This window comes from Balaenoptera physalus (genome assembly GCF_965194825.1).
Source record: "Balaenoptera physalus genome assembly, chromosome: 10".
Taxonomy (NCBI): Eukaryota; Metazoa; Chordata; class Mammalia; order Artiodactyla; family Balaenopteridae; genus Balaenoptera; species Balaenoptera physalus.
In genome coordinates, this window is record NC_138889.1 from 68572455 (window position 1) to 68595162 (window position 22708).

General features: G+C 42.0%; 2 long non-coding RNA genes across 2 annotated transcripts in view; one reads left to right on the forward strand and one right to left on the reverse strand.

The window, feature by feature from the left end:
* Positions 1-22708, forward strand: part of LOC309668401 — a 79925-nt gene that overhangs the window by 16761 nt on the left and 40456 nt on the right. The gene's annotated exons all lie outside the window — the stretch shown is intronic.
* LOC309668398 overlaps positions 1-22708 on the reverse strand; it is a 79187-nt gene that overhangs the window by 4002 nt on the left and 52477 nt on the right. The window lies entirely within an intron of this gene.

Consider the following 22708-nt stretch of genomic DNA (forward strand, 5'->3'; position numbering starts at 1 on the left):
ATTAGGGGATCTGAGCAGACTGTCTGCATGTGAGGATGGCCACAGGCACTTTTCCCCAGGTCCAGGATGTGCCAAACCTGCCGTGTGGTGTACAAGTGTGCACGTGCTAGGGCACACTTGGAAAACAGGCCACCTCACAAAAACCAGTTCACCCAACAGCCAGGTCAGCTAATGAGCCATTTACCTTAAATGAGTATTTGTTAAAACATTTCATGTGTGATGGAATGGTTTCCACAGCTTTCTGAGTATTTTTCCCCTAAGGCGACTGGTAACTGTTTTATGTTATATAGTTCTTTTCCATCTTTTTTCCTTTTCTTTTCCCTTTCTCTTCCCCTCCCTCTTCCCCTTCCTTCCTTCTTTCCTTCCTTCCTCCCCTCCTCCTTTCCTTCCTTTCCTTCCTTCCTCCCTTCCTCCTTCCCCCTCTCCCTCCTTCCTTTCTCTTCTACCCCTATTTCAAAGATAATTTTGCCCATTGGTTGAAGGTTGTCCACCTTCTCACCTTTATCCATGCTCCCTCCCACCTCCCCCCTGCCCTTCATCTCCTAGAGCCCAAGACTGGAGGTAGAGTCTTCAGAGGTGAGCTAATGAAGACCAGAAATAGTATCCAAGAGAGAAAATGGGTGGAGTGAATCTAAACTAGACTATGGGGTGGGGATGTTGGAGGGGGAGCTGAAGGTCAGGAACCAGACCCTCCAGGTGACTTGAAACACCAAGAACAAAGCAGCAGGAGCAGGACCTGTCAACATGAAATCAAACCTGGAGTCCAGGATGGGACAAGACACTGGACTGAAGGGAGAACAGGCAGAAAGCAAGTGAGGAAATAATAACAGTTGTTCTGTATTTCCACTCCATTAACTATCTCAGACTTCTGAGATAATAATAATAATTATATTATTATATTATAATAAAAACTATATAATAAATCATAATAAATCATAATAAAATCATAATAAAATCATATTATGTGTCTTTTGGAAATTTTTGTGCAGTGTTGAATATGCATAAATCTGGAGTTGCTCAGCTCAGGGAGTGTTTTTACTTATGCTTCATAGACTTTATCCCCTTTTTAAAACTTCTCCTTCCTGCTGCTTATTGTCTGCTTCTCAGACATTTGTGTACTAGATTTCATTATTAAGCAAATTACCCCAAATCCAGTGTTTATTGCTGTGTAGTGAGGCATTTCTGTGTTGACAGGGAGAGTGGAAAGAGGAGACAAGTTCATCAGAAACATATTAAGCTCTATTGCACTTTATATTTTGTGACATCTAAATGATGAAGTAACACAACTGGACTACAAATATTAACCCACATATTATTTTTAAAGCTTTTAAAAATCAAATAAAGTGAGTTTTAACCAAAAAAACTTTGTTTCCACCATAAAAATGGTATATATTTGTATCTGCTTCCTGTTGCTGCTGTAACTAATTACCATAACTTAGTGGCTTAAGATAATGTAAGTTTCTTTTTTTTTTTTTTTGAGATTGTATGATTTTCTTTTTTTAAAAATTTGTATGGAAACACAAAAGACCCCGAATAGCCAAAGCAATCTTGAGAAAGAAAAAAGGAGTTGGAGGAATCAGGCTCCCGGACTTCAGACTATACTACAAAGCTACAGTAATCAAGACAGTATGGTACTGGCACAAAAACAGAAATATAGATCAATGGAACAGGATAGAAAGCCCAGAGATAAACCCATGCACATATGGTCACCTTATCTTTGATAAAGGAGGCAAGAATATACAATGGAGAAAAGATAGCCTCTTCAATAACTGGTGCTGGGAAAACTGGACAGGTACATGTAAAATAATGAAATTAGAACACTCCCTAACACCATACACAAAAATAAACTCAAAATGGATTAAAGACCTAAATGTATGGCCAGACACTATTGAACTCTTAGAGGAAAACATAGGCAGAACACTCTATGACATAAATTACAGAAGGATCCTTTTTGACCCACCTCCTAGAGAAATGGAAATAAAAACAAAAATAAACAAATGGGACCTAATGAAACTTAAAAGCTTTTGCACAGCAAAGGAAACCATAAACAAGATGAAAAGACAACCCTCAGAATGGGAGAAAATATTTGCAAACGAAGCAACTGACAAAGGATTAATCTCCAAAATTTACAAGCAGCTCATGCAGCTCAATATCAAAAATACAAACAACCCCATCCAAAAATGGGCAGAAGACCTAAATAGACATTTCTCCAAAGAAGACATACAGATTGCCAACAAACACATGAAAGAATGCTCAACATCATTAATCATTAGAGAAATGCAAATCAAAACTACAATGAGATATCACCTCACACTGGTCAGAATGGCCATCATCAAAAAATCTACAAACAATAAATGCTGGAGAGGGTGTGGAGAAAAGGGAACACTCTTGCACTGTTGGTGGGAATGTATATTGATACAGCCACTATGGAGAACAGTATGGAGGTTCCTTAAAAAACTAAAAATAGAACTACCATACAACCCAGCAAACCCACTACTGGGCATATACCCTGAGAAAACGATAATTCAAAAAGAGTCATGTACCACAATGTTCATTGCAGCTCTATTTACAATAGCCAGGACATGGAAGCAACCTAAGTGTCCATCAACAGATGAATGGATAAAGAAGATGTGGCACATATATACAATGGAATATTACTCAGTCATATAAAGGAACGAAATTGAGTTATTTGTAGTGAGGTGGATGGACCTAGAGTCTGTCATACAGAGTGAAGCAAGTCAGAAAGAGAAAAACAAATATCGTATGCTAACACATATATATGGAATCTAAAAAAAAAAAAAAATGGTCATGAAGAACCTAGGGGCAAGATGGGAATAAAGATGCAGATCTACTAGAAAATGGACTTGAGGACACAGGGAGGGGAAAGGGTAAACTGGGACAAAGTGAGAGAGTGGTAGTGTATATATGGACATATATACACTACCAAATGTAAAGTAGATAGCTAGTGGGAAGCAGCCACATAGCACAGGGAGATCAGCTCCATGCTTTGTGACCAGCTTGAAGGGTGGGATAGGGAGGGTGGGAGGGAGGGAGATGGAAGAGGGAAGAGATATGGGGATATATGTATATGTATAACTGATTCACTTTGTTATAAAGCAGAAACTAACACACCATTGTAAAGCAATTATACTCCAATAAAAACGTTAAAAAATTTTTTATTAGAGTATAGTTGATTTACAATGTTGTGTTAGTTTCTGCTGTACAGCAATGTGTATCAGTTACACATATACATATATTCACTCTTTTTTAGATTCTTTTCCCATATAGGTCATTACAAAGTATTGAGCAGAGTTCCCTGTGCTATAGAGTATGTCCTTATTAGTTGAGATAACGCTAATTTATTATCTTACAGATATAGAGATCAGAAATCCTAAAATCAAGGTGTTAGCAGGGCTGTGCTTCTTCCGGAGGCTCTAGGGGAAAATCTGTTTCCTTGCCTTTTCCAGCTTCTAGAGGTGGCCTGCATTCTTTGGCTCACAGTCCCTTCCTCTATCTCCAAAGCCATCAGTGAAACATCTTCAAATCTCTCCCTGACTACAACCTCTGCTACTGTTATCATATTGCCTTCTTTCTCTAACACTACTGCCTTCCTCTTACAAGACTTATGTGATTACATTGGACCACATAATCCAGGATAAGCTCCCTATCTTGAGATCCTTAATTTAATCACATCTACAATGCCCCTTTTACTGGGTAAGGTAACATATTCACTGGTTCTGGGGATAAGGATATGGACATCTTTGGGGAGTCTATAGAAATACTCATTTATACTATTTGGCCTACCATAATAATCACTCATAGGCATTAATAAAATACATTTCAGAAAAATGGAAAAATATAATTCATGGCTCGACTGCTGAAAGGTAAACATAATATTTCCTTCCATCTTTTTTTAAATGAACAGTTTTACATAGTTATGATCATGCAATGTATATGTATGTATACAATTTGAAACCCTGTTTCTTCACTAAATATTACATCATAGTCCATTTTCCATGTTAGTACATAGCCTGGGCAAACAGTTTTATTGACTACATAGTATTCCATTGAGTGAATATACCATATTTTACTTAAGCCTTTTCTTATTGTTTGGAAATTAGAAGTTGTTTTTAATTTTTAAATATTATAAATAACTCTGTGACAAGTATTTTTGCTCATAAAGATTTTTGTGTTTATGTTTTTCCTTGGGGATAGATTCCAGACATGGAATTACTTTATCAAAGTCTTTTTACAGCAAATGTTTTTCAAAGAGTTTATATAAAATTTCAGAGCCATCAAGATATATATTAGTACCCATTTTACTATATTCTCACCAGCACCAAACAAAACAACAATCACAATAATAACTTTGCCAATCAGGTAGGTAGAATAGATAACTTACTTTTGTTTTAATTTGCATTCATTTGTTTACAAGGGAGAGTGAACATTTTCTCATGGTGTTATTTGACAGTTATTCTTCTTCTTTGATGAATTATTGATTCAGGCCTTTTACATTTGGGGGTCAAAGTATTTTTTTTTAAATTTTATTTATTTATTTTTGGCTGTGTTGGGTCTTCATTGTTGCACGCAGGCTTTCTCTAGTTGCGGCGAGCGGGGGCTACTCTTCGTTGCGGTGCACGGGGTTCTCATTGCGGTGGCCTCTCTTGTTGCGGAGCACAGGCTCTAGGCACGCAGGCTTCAGTAGTTGTGGCTTGTGGGCTCTAGAGTTCAGGCTCAGTAGTTGTGGCTCACTGGCTTAGTTGCTCCGCGGCATGTGGGATCTTCCTGGACCAGGGCTCGAACTCGTGTCCCCTGCATTGGCAGGCAGATTCTTATCTACTGCGCCACCAGGGAAGCCCTCAAAGTATTTTTAAAATTAACTTGTCTAATATCTATACATTTTAAAAGTTTCTTTAATGTTTGTGATATTTGCTATAATTATTTTCTCTTGTCTCATTTCTATACTTTGTAAGTTTTAAATTTGTACATAGTCTAACCTATCCATCCTTTTTTCCACCTTTTTCTTTGCTTCTTTAAAAGTCCTCCTGTCCCTGCAGCAACATGGAAGGACCTAGAGATTCTCATACTAAGCGTAGTAAGCCACAGAAAGACAAATACCATAGGATATCACTTATATGTAGAACTTAAAAAAAAAAAGATACAAATGAACTTATTTACAAAACAGAAAGAGACTCATAGACATAGAAAACAAACTTATGGTTACCAAAGGGGAAACGTGGGGGAGGGATGGATTAGGAGTATGGGATTACACACTACTGTATATATACTGAATCACTGTGCTACACACTGAAACTAACACAATGTTGTAAATCAGCTATACTCCAATTTTAAAAAAAGCTAGGCTAGTTTATTCTAAGAGACTGGCAAGGGTCAGTCAGGACAACCTCTAATTTGAGCCTAAATGCCAATCTATAAGTTGGTGGCCTAACTGTATACATGAAGGAAGGAGCACAAAATGTGTCCTGGGCTGAGCATGTGAAGACAAAGAGTCAAGCCTTACTTTAAAATTAAATGTTGTTATTTTTATTTCAGTGAATTAAAAGATACTTTTATTGTTTGCAAAAAATCCTCCTGTCCCAATGGTTAAATACACAGTACATTTAATATTCTTCTAGTTTTTCTTATGGTTTAAAAGTGTCTCTTTAATCCATCTGGAATTTATGTTGGTATGAAATCTATGGAGAGGATATCACTACGTAAGTCCCCTACATACGAACCTTCAAGTTGCGAACTTTCAAAGATGCAAACATGCGTTCCATCAACGTCAGGCGTGAGTGAAATTGCAGCTTGCCCCCGTTTCCTATTGCTGACGTTCCTTCAGCTCTACCACCTCCCACTTCCTCGCCCTCCTCCAGTCAGTAACTCTTCTTGCCTGTTCACTCGATGCCAGCCCCTGTATGCCAGCTGTTGTACTGTACTACTGTACTTTTCAAGGTACTGTATGTAAGATTAAAAATGTTTTATTTTTTGTATTTGTTTGTTTTTTATGTATTATTTGTGTGAAAAGTATTATAAACCTATTACAGTACAGCACTATGTAGCCAATTGTGTTAGTTCGGTACCTAGGCTAACTTTGCTGGACTTACAAATTGAACACACGAACGCGCTCTTGGAACGGAACTCTTTCGTATGTAGGGGACTTACTGTACCTGCTAAAATTTTACCCAGAGGAGGGGGCCTGATTTGCACTTCTGAGTTCTTTGCACTGAGCTTCCTTTTCCCTCTTCACTGAAAAGAAAGAAAAGTGGTGACAGAAAGGTGTGAAATGTTATGTTGTTTTCCTAGTCATAGGGAATAATCTCCCCCTTTTCTGAATATGTCCAACCTTCTCCAAATATTCTCACCTTCTGATTAGTATTTAAGCTTAAAATTGAAACAAGTAGCTTTAGATAAATTGGCTTAAATATATTGAAAGTACTCAAAAGTGGGCAAATAGAAAAAAAAAAGTCAAACTTTTAAAAAGCAATGGAAACCATTCTATCAGACATAAAATATTGTATATTTGATAAATATAAATTCTGGATGAATGGGTTTAGGTAAGTTAAGCAAGAGCTGACAATCTTTCCTCTGGACAATAATTAGACCAGCACTGTCCAGTGGAAATAAAATGTGGGCCACACATGGAATTTTAAGTTTTCTAGTAGCCACATTAGAAAAGTAAAAAGTAGCAGGTGAGGTTAATCTAAATAATGTCTTTTATCTAAACCAATATATCTGAAATGATATCATTTCAACACACAATCTATGTTAAAATTCTTGAGATAGTTTATATTCTTTTTTTCATACTAAGTCTTTAAAGTCCAGTGTTTATGTTCCACTTATGGTACATCTCAATTTGGATTAAACTCATTCCAGATGCTCATTAGCTGTGGGACTAGTGGCCGTTCTCTTGGATAGAGCAGCTCTGGACACAATGACACATTTTGGCTGCTGGACTTTTTTCCTACACTCCATGCTGAACAACCTTTAAAAAATGTCTTTTTTCAGGGCCGAATATAGTTGATTGCTTTTGGTATCATTTGGTTACAACTATTTTAAACATAATCCTTCTCACATACAGATGGTCAATAGGCACTTGAAAAGATGCTCATCATCGCTAATTATTAGAGAAATGCAAATCAAAACTACAATGAGGTACCACCGCACAACGGTCAGAATGGCCATCACTAAAAAGTCTACAAATAGGGAATTCCCTGGTGGTCCAGTGGTTAGGACTCTGTGCTTTCACTGCTGAGGGTGTGGGTTCAATCCCTGGTTGGGGAGCTAGGATCTCATATGCCGCGCAGCATAGCCAAAAAAAAAAAAAAAAAAAATTGCTGCAGAGGGTGTGGAGAAAAGGGAATCCTCCTACATTGTTGGTGGGAATGTAAATTGGTGCTGCCATAGCAATTCCACTCCTGTGCATATATCTGGAAAAAACTATAATCCAAAAAGATACATGCACTCCTATGTTCATAGCAGCACTATTTACAATAGCCAAGACTTGGAAACAACCTAAATGTCCAAGGACAGATGAATGGATAAAGAAGATGTGGTATATGTACGCAACAGGATACTACTTAGCCATAAAAAATAATGAAATAATGCCATTTGTAGCAACATGGATGGACCTACAGATTATCATACTAAGTGAAGTAAGTCAGGAAGAGAAAGACAAATACCATATGATATCCCGTATATGTGGATTCTAAAATATGACATGAATGAACTTTTTTTTTTTTTTAAAACATCTTTATTGAAGTATAATTGCCCCACAATGGTGTGTTAGCTTCCGTTCTACAACAAAGTGAATCAGCCATACACACACAATACGTTCCCATATCTCTTCCCTCCTGCATCCCCCCCCCACCCTCCCCATCCCACCCCCCCAGGTGGTCACAAAGCACCGAGCTGATCTCCCTGTGCCATGCGGCCGCCTCCCACCAGCTACCCATTTTACACTTGGTAGTGTATACACGTCCATGACACTCTCTCACCCTGTCACATCTCACCCCACCCCCTCCCCATATCCTCAAGTCCATTCTCCAGCAGGTCCGCGTCTCCATTCCCATCCTGCCACTAGGTTCTTCATGGCCTTTTTTTTTTTTTTTTTCCTTAGATTCCGTATATATGTATCAGCATACTGTATTTGTTTTTCTCTTTCTGACCCACTTCACTCTGCATGACAGACTCTAACTCCATCCACCTCATTACAAATACCTCCATTTCATTTCTTTTTATGGCTGAGCAATATTCCATTGTATATATGTGCCACATCTTCTTTATCCATTCATCTGTTGATGGACATTTAGGTTGCCTCCATGTCCTGGCTACTGTAAACAGAGCTGCAATGAACATTTTGGTACATGACTCTTTTTGAACTATGGTTATGAATGAACTTTTTTATGAAACAGAAACAGACTCACAGGCATAGAGAACAGACTTGTGGTTGCCAAGGGGGAGAGGTGGATTGGGATTTTGGGATTAGCAGATGCAAACTATTATATATAGATTGGATAAACAACAAGGTCCTACTGTATTACACAGGGAACTATATTCAATATCCTGTCATAAACCATAATGGAAAAGAAAAAGAACATAACTCTTCTCGAAAGAACTTGGGTGTTTCCCAATCACTGCAGCCCTGGTTTATAGACAACATCTTGGTCACTCTTTCCATCTCTCTCTTTCTCCTTCAGCCTCTTACCTCCCACTCATCCCCCTCCATTTTCAGAATAAAAATAACTTTATTACTTTTTTTCTGATTAAAAAAGTAATAATTACATTTATTGTAAAAAAGAAAAGAATCAGGCACTCAGAAGGAAAAACAAAGAAAGTGGAAATCAATTTTAGCTTATTACAGAAAGATAACCCATTAACTGCATTTAGGTAGCTCTTTTTTCAGTGTTGCAAATATACATTTATGAAAACAGAATCATACAGCATATGCTATTTCACTTTGCCCTTTACAAATAATATATCACGGATATACTTGTGTTCAGAAATATGGATTGACCTCATTGTTCTTCATGGCTGCACAGCAGCGTTCCATATATGTATTTACCATGTTTATATAACTGACCTCCTAGTGTTAGACATTTGGGTCATTTCCAACTTTTCACTCTTGCAACTAGTACATCAGAGAACATACTTATACGTATTTCTTTGCATAAGTGTTTCATAATTTTCTAAGAAGACATTTCTAAATTAGGTTAAATTTTGATAATTTGAATGATAATATGTACCTGGTAGTAGCTCCTTGCCTCCAAGATGTGCCAGTCATTAGAGAAGCCACAGATAGTCCTGTTCTCCTGCTGGGTAAATGATAGGTTTGCACTTCCCTATCCAGGGAAAGGGTTAGATTGTCCTTCAGAAAGCTTATGCAATTTACATTTTTATAACAGAGTGTGAGAATATTTGTCATCCTGTATCTTCACTGGCACTGGGTATTAGCAATCCTTTCTAATCACATCCATTTTACTTTGAATCTTCCTAATTTTGCTTGTAAAGTTCTAGAAGTACTTTGACATTGATTGTAACATATGGAGAGGTTCAAAGTTTTGAGAGAATTAAATTACATGCTGAATATCTCTAAATGACTTCATGTAAGTAAGAGGGGCTACCTTGGTGCATCAAACAGGGTGGGCTTGGTTGTGCTGAAGTAAGGAGCAACTCAAAACCTATTTCTCGTTCATGATCCATATTCAGTGCAGTTCACCAGGGGAGTTTTTTTCATTATAGACACCAGGCAATTCAGGCTGACAAGAGACCCAATCTTGTGTCTAGAATCACCTCGTCAGGTAGAAGGGGACCTAACAAATCACGCTCTGGCTCTTGAAGCTTCCACCTCACCAGATACAAGGCACTTCACCTCACATTTCATTTCCCAAAGCAAACTACAAGAATACACCCCACTTCCAAGGCGATAGGGAAGCACAAACCCATCATATACCCAACAGGAGAACAGGGCTGTCTGTGACCTTCCCTAAGGCTTGGCACATCTTGGAGGAAAGGAGCTACTACCAGTACATACTCTTATTCAAATGTCACAGATAAAAAACCTGAGAGTTAGTTTAAGAAATAGCTCAAGATCACTTAGCAGGTAAGTGGCAGTGCTGAGACTGTAGTTTAGGTGTGTATAACTTAAAACACACGCTCTTGGTACCACATTAACCTCTTAGGAGCACCTGCAACATTTCCAAAAAGAAGTCCAGCTTTCGGGACATACATCTCTTTGGAGTCATCCCTGGAGCTGTTTTCATGCTCCTTGCTTTCTCAGTTGGCACATCAAACATGTCACTGTGCCTAGTCCTTCGTAGGCCTTCCTGCTTCCCATCTGACAAACTCTGCTCAGGGTCAGTTCTCCTGTGTGGCCATAGTTCCGCAAAAGTGCCCACTGTGATGTCCTTCTCCTAAGGCATACACTTTGGTCCATCATTTGTAAATATAGCAGTATCATTGCTTTGGGGATGTTTTCTTGCAAATACCCTATGCTCTGATCATGTTTCAGTTCAAAAGAGGTCCAAAGAACATTGTTTTGGACAACTGTGCAAGTCTTGATAATTTACAAGTGTCTTGTCTGTGCACATTTTCTTTTATTTCTTGGCTGCGTTGGGTCTTTGTTGCTATGTGCAGGTTTTCTCTAGTTGTGGCAAGCAGGGGCTACTCTTCTCTGTGGTGTGCGGGCTTCTCATTTCGGTGGCTTCTCTTGTTGTGGAGCACAGGCTCTAGGCACGTGGGCTTCAGTAGTTGCAGCACGCAGGTTCAGTAGTTGTGGCATGTGGCCTCAGCAGTTGTGGCTCACAGGCTCTAGAGCGCAGGCTCAGTAGTTATGGCGCACGGGTTTAGTTGCTCTGCGGCATGTGGGATCTTCCCGGACCAGGGATCGGACCTGTGTCCCCTGCTTTGGCAGGCAGATTCTTAATCACTGCACCACCAGGGGAGTCCCTGCATTTTGTTTTTTGACAATAATATTCTGGGGGAAGGAAACTAAAATTTCTTGGGAACCTATTGGGTGCCAGGCACTGTTCTAAGCATTTTCATATATTTTTATCCTCATTTATTCTTCATAACAACACTCTGAGGGAGGGATTATTATTCAGGAATATAACTATCCAATCAAAGAGGATGATTAAAGTAAAAAAAAGACATCTGGTCTCGGATTTCTGAATAGGGATAATAACACTTTCTTTATCATGGCTTCCTTTAATTACTCTCATGGGGAGTTTTTCAGCTTCTGCAGTATATTTATAATTTCTAAAAGGTGTGTTTGACCATCCCTGTAGGATTGGAAATGGGTATTAAGGTTGCAAATAAAAAAACTCAACCTATCCTGGCTTAAGCAATAAAAGGGGAATTTATTGGCTTATGCAACTAAAAAGCACAAGGATAGACAGAGCTTCAGGTATAGTTTGACCCAGAGGCTTGATACTAGGTCCAAATCTCACTCTGTTTCTTGGTACTTGTTCTCCTTATATTGGCTTCATCTTCAGACTCTAAGTGGTGGAAAAGAAGGTTTTTGGTAGCCTTTTGTCCTCCTAGATTTAAGTCCAGTAGAAAAGAGCATGTGTTTCTCTCTCAGGAGTCCCACAGAAGTTTTATTGCATTTCACTGGCTATGTTTAGGTCGAAGTTTATCCCTTAAGCAATTACTATGGGGTGGGGACTGTGATACTGTAATTGATCAGGTCTGAGTTTATGTCCGTCCCTGAAATTAGGGATTAGTCACCTTGCCCTTTGCACAGGGACTTCATGAGAGTGAGGGTGGGTTCCAGAGAGGAAAATCAGGGAGCAGTTGCCAGAAGAAAGTTATATGCGTGCTGCATAGTGAAAAGAGCTGATACCCAGTACAAACAGTGCTTTAAAATTGTCCACCCCCTTTTTGACCCCTTAGAATAATTTACAGTATAAAAAGGTTTTCATGTTATACAAGCTTAGCTCACAAGTTTACTTTGAGGATAAAGAAAAGTGTTCTTTAGAAGATACACATTTATCTAATAATCACTATGAAACATGAAAACTTTATATTTTTCCTCAGCTATCAGAAAGCTTAAAGTTGTGTTAGTGTTCAATTACAGAGACTTTCTCTTCCCAAATTCTTGCTACAGTTATTTAGCTTATCTTTTTAAAAAGTAACTTCTTTTTACTTAAAACGAAAAGAAAAAAACATATTCTTGCAGAAAAATTGGAGAGTACAGAAAAAAACAGGGATAATCATTTTTCTATCTTTTCTCCTTGCGTTTATGCCATAAATTCTTTTCATGTGCAAAACTGAGATAATGCCATGCATACAACATAACTTTTTTCATTTAACAATATATTGTGAATATTTTGCCATATTTTAAGATATTATTATATGTGATTTTTGACGACTGCTTAGTATTCTCCCAACGGATGTACCACAATTTACTTACAAATGTGTCCCAACATTTTTTCCCCTGTTATATAATATAGCAATGGACATCTGGCGCTGTGTACAGCTGCAGTTAATTCCTTAGGATAAATTTTAGAAGTGGATTTGTTCCCCAGAAAAGCTGTACCGCCATATACAATTTTCATAGACAATTTTTTTTTTCCATAGCTGGCAGAGAAGTAAAAGAAATATCAGTAGTTTATTGCTACTTTGCACAAGAACACTAAGCTGTATCCATTTAGTAGTTTCCCGGGAAAGGTCACCTGACGGACTCTTGAGCTGTTCTTGAAAAGTCATTTGGCAGTTCTAATTTTCCATCTGCTTTCTCATTTAGTGGGCAAAAGGCATTTTTTCCCAGATGACTATTGCTATCCTGTTTTGAAGTCATATGAGGCCATTAGTGCTTTATGACCACCGTTTAGAGGGAGCATCCTACAGAGGCTGCGAAAATTCTCAGGATACAAGTCAGAGCAGACTTCCTGGAGGAGGCAAGTCTTCCGTGGGGAGCTGTATTTGGGTAGCATCAAGTAGGCACAGGAGGAGCAGACTGTATCTACTTCGTAGGGACAAAGACCGTTTGGAGCGCCTTGCCATAAACCAGCATAATATAAAATCACTGGTACACACAAGGAATAAAACTGCAAACCTATGCCATTTTCCCGTCAGTGAACAACATGCTTTTTTGACCAACAGTTTATCCTCCTAAGAAGCTTCTGTTTAGAGTGTTGCCAGTATCAGCTATGTACCTTCTATGGGCTAGGCTGACCTGCATTCTTTTTATTAAGGAATGAGATGACTATTTTAGGACAGTTAAGAGCTGGAGGCTAGTGAAAGGGATATTCTTTGTTTACTTTCATTCTCTATAGAAAGCGTTGCTGAGCAACATTCAGATATGACTTGTGTTGTTTTGCAGCTCTTTACCCAAAGTGGGGTTGTTCTGGAAGTTTGAGTAGTCTAGGACCCCCTGGCTGGAATGGTCCACTTGGTCTTAGGGAGTGAAGACAGAAGTCATTTGCCTGCAGCTCTTGGCCAAGTCCTCTGAACACTATCAAGCTCCTTTGGCTACTACCCCTGGGGAACAAAATGGAGTGTTCCTCTGTTTGATGTAGGCAGTCCCAGCGGGGAGGCTTTCTCTACCCTTAACAAGAATATTTAAAGGACAAGTGAACATAATTTTTGGACACAGAGAAATTATTACAGAAAATTTGCATCCATTTCATGTTCCACTGGTTATAAGAAGCATAGTCTTCTGGAGGGGTACCCACAGACTTGGTGTGACTTAAGCATGAGGGTCAATTACAACTGTTTAATCCCAATGGTTTCCCATGAGAAGGAAGAAACTATCATTAACTGCATGAGGAGTGTTAAGGGGTGTTGGGTCCATCAAGCAGAACTTGTTCAGGACCTTCCAGCCCTTTTACATCAGGTTAAGCCAGTAACTGAAGAAACACCAAATACTTTCACTTGAATTGGAAGTGCTCCAGAAATATTGCTGCTAGTGAGTCATGCAAAGGTGTAGTCAGAAAGCAATTCCAGACAGGTGGGAAGGAGAGGCTTTGGAATACTCCATGGTTTGAAGTTCCCCTGGGATAAATATCTAGCCTGAGACTAACAGTAGTGGCACCAGCCTTGTGTTCTGGACTTTGTGGAATCTCTCAAGAGCCAACTAGGTCCAGCCCTAAAGTTCCTGGTAAAGATGACCCCTGGAGAGAAAAGTGAACACACATGGGCTGCAGACTGAGCAGCCTGCAAAATAAGTCCTTGTTTGTCTTTGAGGTCCTCATGCTAAGGAGGGGACCTCTGTGCTGTTTATTCCTGCTGTAGCACCTGGCCTGCAGCAGTTGTCAACATCTGCTGGAAGGATGAACGGATGGGTGAGGGAGGCTAGGCAAGAGCAGTTCCAACCGCCTCTGGTCCTGCCTGCCCGGTCTTCACGCATGCGTGCGCAGCGCTGTACCTTAGCAATGAAGGACGACGTGACAGAGGCCGCGGTAGAGCACAGAGGTGATGAGCTTGGGATTTGGGGTCAGACACATCTGGGCCCTAATCCTAGCTCTGCCACTTGTTCACTGTGTGACCTCAGACCAGTTACTTGATCTTTGACTTTCGTTTCCACACATAGAAAATGGATATAATAAAATCTTCCTCATTTGGCTATCAGGAGAATAAAATAAGATAATGCCTATTAAACATTTAGTTAAGTCCCTGACACACAGTAAATGCTCAATGGGCCCATCTGGGATTCTTTGCATCTGTAGATGCAATGCTATAAACCCAGAGAGTTAGCCTGGGGGGCACGGCACACGTCATTCTTTCTAGAGGGTGTGGCATGGTGGGTTCTGGACCCTGTGGTGTCAGCCAATGTACAGTACTGGCACTCAGGGTTATTGTCATGTGTGTGGGCCACGAATCATGAGTGAAAGGCTCTGAGGCCACATGTGTGGGGATGAGGTCAGGGCTAGACTTGATAGAGTCACACTGAGCCAGAAGCAGATCTGCTTGATTCTCTGGATAAGAGTTATAACTGATATCGTAGAAGATGAGAGACGGAAGGGATCTTCAGCTGAGTTTAGCCTGGGTGTGAAATTTGATGGAGCTTCCTCATCAATCAAGGCATGTGTCTGCTCAGCAGGGATGGACCCTCCCTGTCCAGCGCATTTATAGGGCCATCATGACTGTTAAATTTGATTCAGGCAAGATGCACCACTGGGTAAATTTTATTGTGAGATCTCCATGCCAGGAACTCATACAATCTGTCATCTGAGAAAGCCCCAGAACATTGAGATAAGAGCCAAGTTTTGCCCTGTCGGAGTGATGATTGTGTTTGTGAAATTTTAATTGCTCAGGAATGACTGATGGTGCTGTGAGTGATTACTGAATTACACCTTTGGTAATCAGTCGTTCATGCAACAAACACCATTTTCCGTCTTTGCTTTCCCCTTAGGTGAAACTGTAGCAGTGAAAGATCACTTATTTGGGCCCACAATGTGCCAGGAGCATGGCACGCTTCTATGCAGGCTTTTTCCTCCTGCTTGCTTCCATACACAAAAGTGACTCTACATATGAATCCCAGGAGGTTTGGTGGCTCTTTAATATTGCCAGACCTACCTTTTAAAGAGTGAGGTTACTCGAATTCCAGCATAGAGGCTGGATTCAAATGCTGAGCAGGAACACTTGAGAGAAGATGCATATTGTAGCTATTGTTTAGCATCTTTGTGCATGAACTATTCTCATTATCAGATAATGGAATAATTAAATAGCAGCCACGGTAGCTATGACCACTCAGCGGAGCTCATGGTAATAAGTACACTTTGAGATCAAATACCAGTGCCCCTGTGTACGGTACATAAGTCTCTCAGAGTCACTCTTTCTCCAAGGAGTCAGCATGATATGGTGAATGCTGCGTTCTGACCTGGAAGTTGGGATACTGGGGTTCAAAATTCTGGCTCTGTCACATACCTGCCAAGTGACTCTGTGAGAGCTGCTGCTTCCTTGTCTGCAGAACAAGGGGGCAGTCCTTAGAGTTACTCCCAGTTCCAACATTCTAGGAGACTGAGCTAGCTTGGAGGGTCATTTAGAAATAGGGAAACAACGTAACAACTGTTCAAATTAGGGTATCCATGGTAACTCTGAGCAGGGGTCACAGACATTTGGCACTGGATAGCGAAATGTCAGAGCTATGGAACTCAACTCAAGTGCAAAGTCCCTAGAACCACTCAATTGTCACAAGTTTTTAATGTGAAATTCTTTAATGGACACTTCCATGATATTGGTGGATAATGACTTCGATTAAATTAATGCTCTTCGAAATCTACTTGCAAACTCTAGTCGCTTGTTATTTTTCATTATTATTAGTAGGAAGAAAACAGCATCAACTATGTATTCAGTGCTTATGATATATTAAGCACATTTTACACTGTGCTAAGCATTACCTCATTAGATCTTCCCAATAACTCTATTATTGCCCCCATTTTACAGATGAGAAAACTAAGGCTCAGAGAGGTTCAGAGGCTTTTCCAAGTTCCCATCATTAGTAAATGGGTGCAGTAGGATTTGAATCTGGCTCATTCTGACTTCAAGTCCACACTCTTTTTTTTTTTTTTATGGCTAGAAATCTAGAGTTTTGTATCACATATGAACAGCATCATTATAATCAACACGCATTTGCAAACTGTCAGCTGTGGGCAGAAGGCAGGGGAGGAGAAATCAAATTTAGTCCTTGCCTTTAAGATCTTCAAATCTAGGAGATGGAGCATGCCTGTAAATGATACAACAGTATAAGGCAATGAGTGGTATTGATTGTTAAAACTGGAAGGGCTCAGAGGCAGGAAAAGTCCCTGAGGATTCTGAAAAAGCTTTATTGACAAACTGGGACTTCATTTGGATCTTAAAGAATGGAGGCTGAAAAAACCTGGGGAAAGCAGAGAGAAGAAAGATACTGGAGGCAGGTGGAAGGGTAAGAGCAAAGACCTAGAGATGGGAATGTACTTGGTATGTTCTAAGAACATTGGGTAGGTGTGGCTACCTGACACTAGCATAAGCTTTGGGGAGCAAGAAGGAAGCTTGGCCACCAAGTAAGGACTCAATCTCCTCTGTGAAGACAGTTCCCCTAAGCAGGTGCACATATACTGGTGTGGTGTGTATATACAATGCAATATTGCTCAGCCATAAAAAAAATTCTGCCTAGAGAGTATTATGCTGAAAGACATACTGTATGTTATCACTTATATGTGGAATCTAAAAAAAAATAAACGAATATAACAAAACAGAAACAGACTCACAGATATAGAGGAAAAACTAGTGGTTACCAATGGGGAGAGGGGAGGGGAGGGGGGAGGGGCAAGATAAGGGTAGGGGATGAAAAGGTGCAAACTACTATGTATATAATAAATAAGCTACAAGGATATATTGTACAACACAGGGAATATAACCACTATTTTATAATAACTTTAAATGGAGTATAATCTATAAAAATATTAAATCACTATGTTGTACACCTGAAACTAACATAATACTGTAAGTCAACTATACTTAAATTTTAAAAAGTGCTTGCTACTTAGTAGGTACTTAGTAAATAAATGTTGTTGGAGTTTGAATAGCTTGGGAAAAAAAATTCATTAGAGAAAAAATCTGCAACAAATCAAAGGAGATTTTACATACCATTTGTTGGCCTGGATTGCCTTTGTGCTCTTTGGCAGCCAGGGGAACTCCTATTCATCCTTCAAAAACCCAGCAGGCTTTCCCTTCTCTTTGAAGCCTTCCCACCCACTCTGCCCATTTATACTCCAACCCCCACCACCCCCTGCTGGTAACTCTGTTTGTCCATCCTACCTTATATCAGTAGGAAGCAGTAATTTGGGGTCATTTAGGCAGTTTAAGAATCATAGCTCCACTATTTGTTAACTGTGCAATTGTTACATAACTGAGCCTCAGTTTCCTCATCTGTAAAATGGAGATAAAACCTTTGAGCAGATGAGGATTGAAATAAAGTAGCATAAAACGCTTAGGCCAGTTTACAGCATTTAACATGTGCTCAATGTTTCCTTTCATAATTATCTGTTTTTATGATTGCATTTATCACATTGTATTTGCTGCTTACTTGTTCTTCTCTCTCACCAGCCCTTAAAGGGCAGGGACAACATTCTGCTAATCTCTGGTACCCAGTACCTGGCACACACTGGGCTCTCAGTTAAGGGTTTATTGAAGAAGAGAACAGAGGGAGCTGCTTGGAGGTCTGGGGTACCGGCTCCATGAGCTCTCCTCTTCCCCTGCAGCCCGTGCTTTATGCTCACTGGCTAAGCCCCCTCTGGGCTCCACCATCACCTCTAAGCGTATTTGGAGTCTTCCTGACAGCTTCTGCCGCGGGAAGAAAGGCTTCAAGCGAGGGCAAAACAGTCCTGAACTCCCTGCAGCTCTGGGCCTTCTCAGAGAGCCCAGGCCCTGCGGCCCAAGTCGCGTCAGGGCACCGAATGCCCCTCTGAGGTGGCAGGACACCCCCCGGCCCCCCGCGAGCCAGTGAGGCCCCAGAGGCCCCAGGAGGGCCTAAGGCTGCGGCTCAAAGAAGCCGGTGTTGAGGGCCGTTGTGCAGGGCCCCTCCGCCTCTCACTTGGGTGGCTTCCAAGCAGGGACTGGCCCCTTCAGCTCCACTCCAGGATTTCTGCAGTTTGTTTGAAGGCAGCAGAGGGGGCCGGTGGAGGCCCCCAGGCCCAGGGCCTAGGCTGGCAGGACCCGAGGCCCAGCCGGAGTAATAAGATCCCCCCCACCAGCACTGCAGGGGCCCCGGGAGGCAGAGCTGCGGGGCAGCTTGGGGAGAACAGTCCCCAGCAGACCGGGGCGCCCTCCGGAGGGACGTGGGGCAGGGTTTGAGGGGAGGAGGCCTTAATGAGGGCTCAGTGGAGAAAGAAGCCTGAGGGATACGAGTGGGGAAGCTGGAGGGAAGGGCCAGAGGCCCCCAGCCTGGACGCTCTGACACAGAAAGGAAGGAGCCAGGGCAGCCAGATGACCTCCATCCATCGGGGAGTGGGGCAGAGGCCAGGGAGGAGGTGGTGCTGGATTCAGTGGGGGGAGAGAGGAAAGGAGCTGAAGCGAGGGGAGAAGTAGAGGAAGGGAAGACAGGAGAAAAGAGGAGAGAGGCAGAGAGACAGAGGAGAGAGAAACAGAGAGAGACACATACAGAGACACACACACACATCAACAGAGAGCCAGCGGCAGAGAGGGAGTGGGGAGGGGAGGGGAGAGAGAAGGAAGGAGATGGGGGGTGGAGAGACAAGGGGAGGGGAGAGAAAGAAAGAGGGGGAAAACCTAGAGAGAAGTGGGAGGGGGATAAAGGGGGAAGGGAAGGTGGAAGAATGCAGGGAAGGGAGCAAAAAGGCGGGTGAGCTGTAGAGCCTGAGCCAGAGGGAGAGGGAGGGGAGGCAGCTGCGAGGGAGAGGCTTGGCAGGCAGCCTGGAGGAGGAGGAGATTTTGAGGAGGCCAGTCTGGCAGTTGAGAGAGAGAGAGCTCCCTCTCTGATATGACCAAATAAAAAGGCTCAACAAACAGGGAAGCATGTTCCTTGGTCCTTGGGTCACTTAGTCAACAGCAGGGCGGGCTGTGCCGGGGCTGCTGAGTACTTCCTGGAGGTGGCAGTGGGGAGGGCAGGGAGGAGAGCAGAAGGAGAGGGCAGATTCGTTGCCTGGGTGTTGGCTGAGGGTCACAGATGGAAGGAGGTGGTGTTTATTTATTATTTTATTTGTTCAACAAACATTAAGTGAGCAACCATGCTGAGCACTGCCCCAGACTCTAGGACCACAGAGACATAGTCTCAGCCACATATTGTGAGCGGTCTAGTGGGGGTTACAGATGAAACACACATCCCAGCAGTACAACCGGGGACCAGTTACTTAACTGCTCTGTGCCTCAGTTTTCTCATCTGGAAAATGGGGTTTATCAGGAGACCTACTCTATAGGGTTGTTTTGAGGATTAAATGAAATAATCCATATTAAGTACTAACATGGTGCCTGGCACAAAGTGATACTCCAAAAGGGTTTACCTATCAGTGTTTTTGAGCTGTTGGGTCTTGAAGGAGAAGACATTTGCCAAGTGGGAGCAGAAGGGGAGGAACCTCCCAGGCAGAGGCCACAGAAGCCGTAAGAAGGAGGGCTGACTCTGATGGCTGTGGGGCTAATGAGAGCGGTGGGAATGTGGATTACCTGCAATAGCATCACCCTGGGGGAGGGGCTTGCTAAATGTTCAGATTCTTGGGCCCTTCTTCAAACCTACTAGATCTGGGTCTTCGGGCAGGGCTTGGAAATCTGTATTTTAACTTGCTCCCCCAGGCAGTTCTGTTGCATCCCTTCCCTCCATGCTAGCCCAAGGCCCTGTCCTAGTTCAGGCTTTATTGTGTGCAGTATAATAAACAGCTTTCTAATGGATCCAGTCCTGCTTTAGTCTCCCCTGTAATCTGATCCTCCTTTAAAAGAGGTCTTCTCCGTGAAGACTTCCCTGACTGCTCAGGGCAGAAGTAATGGCTCACTTCTGTTTCCACTGCACCTTGGACGGCCCTGTATTATAACTTATGAAACTATCAGAGTCGTTGCTATGTGTGTCTATGTCTCTCCCTATGCCTGTCTCTTACAAAAAGATGAGGCCTTGAGGACAGAGGCAGGGCCAAATTTATCTTCTACCCCTGGCCTGACACATAGTAGAGAATCTTATGAAGACTTGTTCACCAAATGGGTGTCTGGCTCTCTAGAGGATGCCAGTGAGAGGGAATCCCCTTACATCCTCTTCTAGGGGGTCTCTGGGTTTTTCTTCCCTTTGTTTTCTTTTGTTCATTGGGCCTCATTTGGCAGCAAGATGATCTCCTGTAGAGAAATTTCTGGTCAGAGTACACGGCAGATTTTAGGCAGTTATAAGTCAAGCTGACCTTGACTGACTCTCAAGGACCTCATGGGGTAATGTGTCCTGGAGAGAATCCTAAGCTTGTTCCCACATTTCTGAGCACACTGTGTTTTAGATGAAGGCGGTGGTAGGTAAACTCCTTTTTTCTTTGTAGGTGAGGAACCTGGGGCCTGCAGCAACTGGGAAGAGCCAGGACAAGGGACATACTGCTTGGCAGTGATGCGGAGGAGTGGGAACAGAGGGACCTGACCGGGAATCCCATTTGCCTCTCCCAGGGTCCTAGTCTCTAAAATCTAGGCTGCCTCATTTTATGTTTTTCCAGCTATGAGTCAACTCTTAGATTTGCAGTTTCAGGGCTCCCATCCAAGAGAGGTCTTCAGCTGGCATCAGTTGTGATGGTTCCCATGGGGATGCATTTAAAAATGATAATGATGCTGATGTCAGGGTTATGGCCTGGCCCTGTGTTAAGGGTCCCCTCACATATTGTTATTTCGTCCTCATAACAGTCCTATACAGTAGATCATATTCTTCCCTTGCCCCATTTCACAGATGAGTAAATTGAGATACAGAAGGGTTAAGAAACACACCAAAGATCACCCAGCTAGTAAGTAGCAGAGCTGGGTTTTGAACCCCTGCCTGTGTCATTCCAGAAATGGGGCGCTTAACGACATGCCTGACGAACAGTTTAATGCCTTTCATTCCATTTCATTGCACTAACATGCTACTGACTGTCAAGGAAGAGAACAACTGCAAAAACCTCTAATGAGCATGGAAAATACTGATGATCAGAGATCCATGGAAAAGAAAGGGATGCTTCATGGAGTGGGTGTTGTGGTTGTTAATTGTCAGAAAATAATTAAGAGTAGGAACAAATAAAAATAATCCTGTTAGCATGATTGTGGGTGAACTTTAGTTTTTTTACTTTCAGAAAATATCCTTAGGTCATTGTGTCATAGTCTTTACAAAAACATAACATAAAGAACAGAAGCCCCGGGAATTCCCTAGCAGTCCAGTGGTTAGGACTCCACACTCTCACTGCAGAGGGCCTGGGTTCAATCCCTGGTCAGGGAACTAAGATCCCAAAGCCTTGCAGAGGGCCGAAAAACAAAAAAGAGCAGAAGACCCCTGGCTTGGTGTGTCATACCGGGTATGGCCACATGGTGTCCCTCCAGCTCAGTCTAAACCTTTCAGACTACGGACTTCCAGTCTCCGCCTGGCCGAGAGGCAAGGGCTAGTCGGAGCTGAGAGGACCGTAATCCATCGAGCCAGCTTCTAACTGCTGGAGCAGGAAAGGCACCATGGCCTGAAGGGCAGAGGGGACAGAAGGCCAGAGGATGGCAGTTTGTTTGCTTCTGAGTGTCCCAATATTCTGACATTGAACGTTCATTATACTTGTCTGAAGAAAGGAAACAGGAAGGTTTTAGATCTGCAGAATAGGAGGGCTGCTTCCTGGGTCAAATAACTTAAGGGAGGGCAGGAAGGAGGTTGGAGTAGGGGCTGAGAAACAGGAGGGTCCAGAGTTTTTGTAGGAGGGTGAAGGGGCGGCAGTGTAGTTGGAAGGAAGGGTTGGGGATTTGTTTTGAAGCTGTGTTTGCACAGCAAGAATGCTATGTCACACATCAGTGAGAAAAAAAAACGTTGTCTAAAGAAGCCTTTCACCCCGTATTTTATTTTCGTTTTATTGCCAGTTGGTTCTAAACTCTGGCTTTTAACCTATCAAACCGGGCAATCGTTATTTTTTGGTATGATGGCAGACAGTCAACCTTTTCAGTGGCATTCGGATTTCTTGTAGGACAGTGGTTCTCAAACTGGTGTGTATTACTATCAGCTGGAGGGCTTGTGGAAGCAGATTGCTGGGCCACACCCCAGAGTTTCTGATTCAGTAGATCTGGGGTGGGGCCTGAGTATGTACTT